The 7,683-nt window shown below is 36.9% G+C and overlaps 1 long non-coding RNA gene across 1 annotated transcript; it reads right to left on the bottom strand.

Annotated features, from left to right (window-relative positions):
- Nucleotides 1–262: 262 nt before the first annotated feature.
- Nucleotides 263–1,422, bottom strand: LOC105521009. The gene is made up of 2 exons (XR_001003203.1): nucleotides 1,158–1,422; nucleotides 263–460 (listed from the first exon to the last, which is right to left on the bottom strand). It is a non-coding gene; the product is annotated as an uncharacterized LOC105521009 (long non-coding RNA).
- Nucleotides 1,423–7,683: the final 6,261 nt, after the last annotated feature.

The following is a 7,683-nucleotide window of genomic DNA, read 5'->3' on the forward strand; positions in this document are numbered from 1 at the left end:
AACCATCTGACTCAGAAATGACACCTATGTACTGCCACATTAATTAGGAGAACCTTCCAAGTATTTCAAAGGGGATGCTGTCTCCTCCTGAACAACAACAAAAAGATTCCTCTGGTTTCAGTTGTGTTTAGACATTATTTTTATTCTAGGTTCTGTGGCCACTAACAACTAGCTAGTGATTTTGGAAAACTTTCTGGTGCCAGTTTATGAATAGTTTCTGAATAGTGAAGCCTTGATTAAAACAACTTTTAAAATACTTTTATTATTCACGTCCCACCAGAAAGCAAAATTTTATTTTTATGTCACTATGTGCCACTAGCATTAAAAGGAAGATTGTTGAGTTGGTTTGATTGATTGATTATTCCAAGGGGTGGTAATACTTTTGTGAGCAGTGGGAAGTATGTCCTGTGGATCCACCCTAAGGAGGTTCTGTGAATGTGATTGTGACCCTTGCCTTGCTCTGCAATGGAGAAAAATAATTATTATTCAGAAAGAAAAACAATAGAAAAACTTGCAATTACATATTATGAAAAGTAATTGCAGCCTTTCTTGAACATTAAACAAAGGATACCCTTTTTAACACTTTTGAGTCAATGTTTTCCTTTCCTTCAGTGGACAGCATGCATAGGAGTAAAATAAGATCATATAGGACATGGCCAATCTAATTAATATGGCTTACTCTCATCCATCTATTTAATCTGTGCAGCTATTTCATAATAAAGGTTAATTTGCTAAATATAATATAACCTGTAATTTGTAAACTACCTATTGCCTAGAAATGAAAAGTGGTACCATACAAAGTGTGAATTAAGCAAACTGTGTCTTTCTTTTCCACATTGCCTTTCTATGATTTTCCCCCACCTCCCACCCCCAAATCCTTCATCTAAACATGTACTATCCAATATAGGAGCCATTAGCCACATTTGACTATTTACATTTTAATTTATATTAATTAAAATTAAATAAAATTTAAAGTTCCAATTCCTCAGTCACACCAGCCACATTTCAAGTCCTCTATACTCACATGTGGCTATAACTACTATATTGAACAGCCCAGCTACAGAACATTTTCATCATCACAGGATGTTCTAATGGACAGAGTTGATCTAGACTCTGAGTCCTTCTGCTCTCCCTTCTCTGGCCAGGATTCTACCTACCCCGGGCACGCCTTCCCAAGTATCTTCATATTTTTCTTCCTTCCACTACTCTTACCCTCATAACTTCCCTGTGCCTTCTCATGATGTCCCATAAAGAGCACAATTTTGTAATTCCTTCCTTGAGGACCTTTCTCTCAAATAACTTGATAAACTGGTTCATGCTTAGGCAATTTGGAGTGCTCAGAGTTCATGTGTTCTCTCTCCAAAATAACACATTGGTATTTTAGCTGAAAGCTTCTGGAGACATTATGCATTTACAGAAAGGACTGACTCCCAAAGTGGTGACTTTAGGCACCATGGTAGCCTAGAACCTTGGTGAACAAACCTCAGAATGCAAGTGGCTCTAGAGCACCTTTCAAATTACATTATCCTGTTGGCCTGTTCACCTACATTGGCCTTGGATCACTATGCTGATTTGTCTCCTAGGAACGCTGGAATATCACTCACTGTTACCACAGAGGCATAATATTTATGCATCTAACATGACATTTATGAATAGTAGGTCAAAAGAAATATGTTTGTTTTTCTTGGAACTGTGAAAGATACTAGAGTTCGGGATAGGGTTTTGGTATGAGAATCCTTTTACTCTGTCCATTCTGGGGGCTCCCTGCCAAAGTATCACACAAAAAACAGTTAATAGTAAAATCAGAGATGGTATAAGCCCCTCAGTGATAGCTTGACAAATGTTTCCTTCTCCCCCAGTATAATGCTTTGATCAAAACTGAACTAGAAAATGCAGCTTAGACCAAGAGATATGAAAAACAAACAAAAAGACTTCTTACTCCCTAAGTAAGAGATGATTAGGTAAGCAGACGAACTCTAGTTTGCCCTGTGGTTCATTCACTGGGTTAGAGAGAGGCTGCTGTGACTCAGGGGACAGCCCTCCCTTGTCTGCTTTCCACATGCAAGGAGAAAGACAAGAAATATCCCCTCTTCCTCAGAAGGCCCTGGCTCTCTTAACATGCTCAATGAAAAAGGTAAAGGAGAAAAAGAAGATAGCCAGGCCAGCCTCAGGAGAAACTCAATTGCTCTGTCCAGTGTTCCACATCTGGACTCAGTTCGTTGCTTCCTCATGATGTCATGTAACTTACTTTCTATATGTAGAAATTTTATATAACTAAACTTCCATTTTTACAAGAAAAATATTCATATCACTGGCATCTCTCCAATGTTTTGTTTGCTTATTTGGGGATTTTAATTATTTTTTGTTGTTCTTTGAAGTAACCCATGCACGTAGTACTCATAGTGAAGTAGTATTAAAAGGTTCGTTTTAAAAAGAAGCAGTCCCCTCTCCTCTCCCTACCCCTCCCGGAAGCCACACTCTCATCTCTTTTTAGCTATTCCTTCTGGTTATCACTATTACAATATTCTGGTAGTTACTGAATATTATTGTTAAGACATTTTGTTATGGAAAATTTCAAATGCATACAAAAGCTAGAGAGTAGCATGGTGAACCCACCTTTTGTACTCATGACTTAGCTTCAGTTATTATCAATGCATAGTCAATCCCATTTTATCTATACAGCTACCCGTTTACTCACCAACCTCAATACAAGACAGCATATCATTTTAACCACAGACATACCATTCATTGTATATCACTAAAGAATAGGTCACTTTTCAAATATATCTAATTCCAATTATCTCATATTTCTTCCTTACAGTTGGTTTATACAAATTAGTGTGCAAGATGCATTTTTTTTTTGCTGTCGTTTAAGTCTACTTTTTTTAAAAAAAAATCTATCATCTTAGTTCTCAACTGGGGCAAGTTTGTTCCCAGAAGACATTTAGCAATGTCTAGAGATATTTTTGGTTGTTATAACTTGGTTAAGGAGAAAGGGGGAGAGTTCCAATGGTATGTAGTGCCTAGAGGCAAGGATGCTGCTAAAAGCTCCAAAACACAGGACAGCCGCCACCAACAAAGAATCATCTGGCACAATATATATAACAGGATTCTATTCCCTGCCTCCTCCTCTTATTTCTTGAAGGAACCAGATCATTTGACCCCTAGAGTTTATCACATTCTGGATTTTGCTGATGGCTTCCCCATTTTGTCTTGGAACATGTTTCTCATTCCCTACACTTTCTGTAAATTAAGAATAAAGACAGAACACATGAAAGTACTAAGCCAATAGAGAACACTGAAATATCAAAATTTCCATGTGAAAATGTGAATCAAGTGGTTGAGTCATAGGAGGGCCTACGGGTTTTTTATTTTTTATTTTTTTTGAAAGTTCATCCCTCTTGTTTTTGCAAGAACAAGGACATTGAGGCTTGGGGAGGTAATAGGAGTTGGCTAAGTTCACAATCAATTTCCTGAGTCTCTGCCTCTTTGAAATTTGAGATACAGCTCTATTTTTTGAGATAAAGTCTTAATCCGATTAAGGTTTGGTATTTTTGGCTAGAATATCTTATAAGTTGTGATGTGTACTGGCATTAGAAGACATGGAATATCGGGTTGTCTTTTTTGCTAGCAGTCATTGATGATCCTTGCCTAAAGCCATTATTTCATTAGAGTTTGCTCACCAATGTTTTAAATAGTTCATTTCTTCCTATTGAAATATTATTTAATGAAAATATCTTTACTTTTTGACTATGAAGTTAGTGTTTAATTTTTAAATTTGTATTTAACAATACAAATACATGTTTAGTTTTTTTTTGGATGGTACCAGCCCCCCAAAATAACTGCTCTAAAACTTTGGCTTATATTTTTCCACACTTTTTAGTCATATATACATATGTGCAAATTGTGATTAGATAATATATGTAATATGACAATTTTGTGATTTTCATTTTTATTTAATAATATATAGGAAAAATATATTCATATCCAGTACATGCATATCTACTTTTTTCCTCTTTTTCAACATTATAAGATTCCATATATAAGAAATACCCAAGATACGTAAATCCATCGTGACAGAAATTGGGTTAGTGGCTGTCCAAGACTGAAGTGGAGCAGGAAAGAAGTGGCTGCTTAGTGAGTACAGGTTTCCTTTGGGGATGATAACAGTCAGCAGCACCAACTCACCACTATGTGAGTGCCCATCTCAAAAGTGAGTCCTCCAGGCCCACTCCAGCTCATGCCACCAGGAGAAAAGACAGTCGTCTAACTAAGCCCTACCAAATTTACAGATTCATGAGCAAAATGTTTATTGTCGATTTAAGCCACTAAATTCAGAAGCATTTTGTTAGACAGCAATTAATAACTGCATTCTTCATTATTATTCTTTCCAAATTTTATATTCAGCATTCTTCATATAAAATTTATCATCAGTTTTGTCAGTGGTACATTCTGATTGGTGTATTACTCAACATATAGATTATTTGTGGAGAAAGTTGATATCTTTATCATCTTTCCTCCAAAAAATACTGTATGTGTTTCTTCATATATTGTTTTATATCTTTCATGTATGTTTCATAATGCTCTTTATATAAATGTCTTCCTAGACACTTTTTAGTTTTTATTGCTATTGTAAATCTTGAATATTTTTGTACCAATTATACATAACTGAATAACAAACTCTAAAATTTAATGGTTTAAAACAATACCCATTTATTTGTTCAACATTTTGTTCATTGGACATTTGAACTAAGCTCAATTAGGAAAAGGGTACTTTTTCTGGTCTAACCAGGGTCAGTCATACAGCTGTAGATATATGGTGGTTTCACTGGCACTGGATTTCCTAGCATGGTTTTACTCACATGTCTTGTGTTGGTGCTGGCTATTAGCTGATTAGTTTAGTGGGTATCGGCTGGTTAAGCTCATTCCTACTTTGCATGGTCTTTTATCCTAGAGACTAGAGGATAGTATTGGACTCATCTAGAGGACTCTAGACTAGATACTGGATTTCTTCACATCATGGAGTAATGTTTCAAAAGAGCCAAAGGGAAAGCTGCAGGACCTCTTGAAACTGAGACTCAAAGCTACATAGCCTCAATTCCCACACATTCTGTTAGTCAAAGCAAGTTCAAAGCCAGCCCAGATCTATGAGAGTGTAGAAATCAATGCCACTGCTCATGAAAGGAGCTGAACAGAATCTGTGGTTATCTTTAATATTCCACATTTATCCATCACATACGTAATTTGCTATGTAAGAGAAAGATTTTTATTTGTACATAGTAATCTTAAAATGAACCAATGAGTTGAGCTTCTTTTTACCTTTAATATTTTAATGTATAATCTTTTGGACTTTCTATTCATAAAATCCTATCATTTGAAAATAATGATCTTTTTTTCTTCCTATCTATAACGCACATTTTTGCTTTATTTTCTTGCTTATTGTATTGGCTAGAATCTTAAAAACTGTTGATAATGAAAATAGTTTCATCTTATTTCAGATACTAGAAAGAATATCTTTAGGTTTTAAATAGCTAATATAATTTTTTTTCCCCTGGAATCTCACTCTGTCTCCCAGGCTGGAGTGCAGTGGCACGACTTCGGCTCACTGCAAGCTCCACCTCCCAGGTTCATGCCATTCTCCTGCCTCAGCCTCCCAAGTAGCTGGGACTACAGGCACCCGCCACCACACCTGGCTAATTTTTTTGTGTGTTTTTTAGTAGAGACGGGGTTTCGTCGTATTAGCCAGGATGGTCTCCATCTCCTGACCTCGTGATCCGCCTGCCTTGGCCTCCCAAAGTGCTGGGATTACAGGCGTGAGCCACCACGCCCAGCCTGCTAATATAATTTTTAATATTGGTTCCTAATAGATCTCTTCTTTTTTCCAACCAAGGACATGAAATTCAATTAATCAAAACTATTGGGTCATAATATCCTCATTATTGGACCATGAACAGCTCTTTTTTCTGTTTACTTTCTTACGGATGTTTCTCCTATTTTTACTTCACTAAGAGTTTAACAGTAGATATTGGACTAAATCAAATACCTCCTCTACATTTAGTAACATGATTTTCCTCCTTCAATCTAGTATTAGATTACTTTTCATTGCACTATATCCCTGGACGAAATCTTACTTGGTCATTGGAATTATTAGCAGCATATTTATTTTTATTTTATTTATTTATTTATTTTTTAGAGGGAGTCTTGGCTCTGTCGCCCAGGCTGGAGTGCAGTGGTGCGATCTCAGCTCACTAAAATCTCTGCCTCCGGGATCCAAGCGATTCTCCTGCCTCAGCCTCCCAAGTAGCTGGGATTCCAGGTGCCCAGCACCACGCCTAGCTAATTTTTGTATTTTAGTACAGGAAGGGTTTCACTATGTAGGTCAAGCTGGTCTCAAACTCCTGACCTCAAATGATCCACCCGCCTCAGCCTCCCAAAGTGCTGGGATTACAGACATGAGCCACAGTGCCTGGCCATAGCATATTATTTTGTAACTGATTTGCATGTATTTGTTTAGGGTCTTTTTCCATATATAATGTTGCATGAGATTTGTTGTCTTTTCATGAATGGAGTTTACAATCGTATTGTGATTTTTTTTTTTAAGTTCATAGGATTTTGGGTCTGAAGACTGAGTTATAACCACTGTTCTTCTACTAATAAACTGGGCAAGTCACTTAACTTCTTCCTCCAATTATCATAATGTCTACTCACCTATTTGACAAGTTGTCACAAGAAACAGATGAATTAAAGTATATGAATGTTCCTTACAACATACAAGGCAAAACTGCTTAGTCATTATTTCAGCAAGCAATAATTCAAAATAACAATAGTTAGCATCACTGAATGCTTGCTAATACATGAGGTTTTGTGCTATGGACTTTACATGAATCATCTTATTTAATCCTCTCAATAAACAATGAGACAGATACTCTTATTAGGTTAAAAGCCATAGGATTTACAAAGTTAATAATTTGATTGAGAAATTTAATTGTTGAATTCTTAAGTCAGGTTATATCAATTAGGAGAAGTCTGTCATCCTCTGTTTTCGTTCCTTCATGACCTTCTCCTACAGTGTACAGGCTATGCTGTTCGCTCTTGCAAAACTACTCCTTATACTGCTTTGTGACTGGGAATCCTGGCTTGTATAGACAAGGATATCACAAGTCACTGTACCTATATTTTATGCTTAGGAAAAAAATTCAAGAAAATTGAATTTGTAGTGTGCCCAAAAGTTACATAACCTACCTTTCTCATCTGTTCTATTTTTTTCCTGATTTTCATGACTTCCCCTCTTTAAGCCTTATATGTTCAGAAATGTAGATAGGCACAGTTATGAAATTATGTTGTTTTTTAAAACTACGTATCAAGGCAGGGTATGGTGGCTCATGCATGTAATCCCACCACTTTGGGAGGATGAGGTGGGTGGATTGCTTGAACCCAGGAGTTCGAGACCAGCCCGGGAAACATGGTGAAACCCTATCTGTACAACAAATACAAAAATTAGCCAGACATAGTGGTGCATGACTGTGTCCCAGCTACTCAGAGGGCTGAGACGGGAGGATCGTTTGAGCCCAGGAGGTTGAGCCTGCAGTGACCAGCGATCATGCCACTGTACTCCAGCTTGGGTAACAGAGCAAGACCTTGTTGAAAGAGAGAGAGAGAGAGAGGAGAGAGAGAGAGAGAGAG

The sequence above is a fragment of the Colobus angolensis genome, unplaced genomic scaffold (genome assembly GCF_000951035.1).
Source record: "Colobus angolensis palliatus isolate OR3802 unplaced genomic scaffold, Cang.pa_1.0 Scaffold393, whole genome shotgun sequence".
NCBI lineage: Eukaryota > Metazoa > Chordata > Mammalia > Primates > Cercopithecidae > Colobus > Colobus angolensis.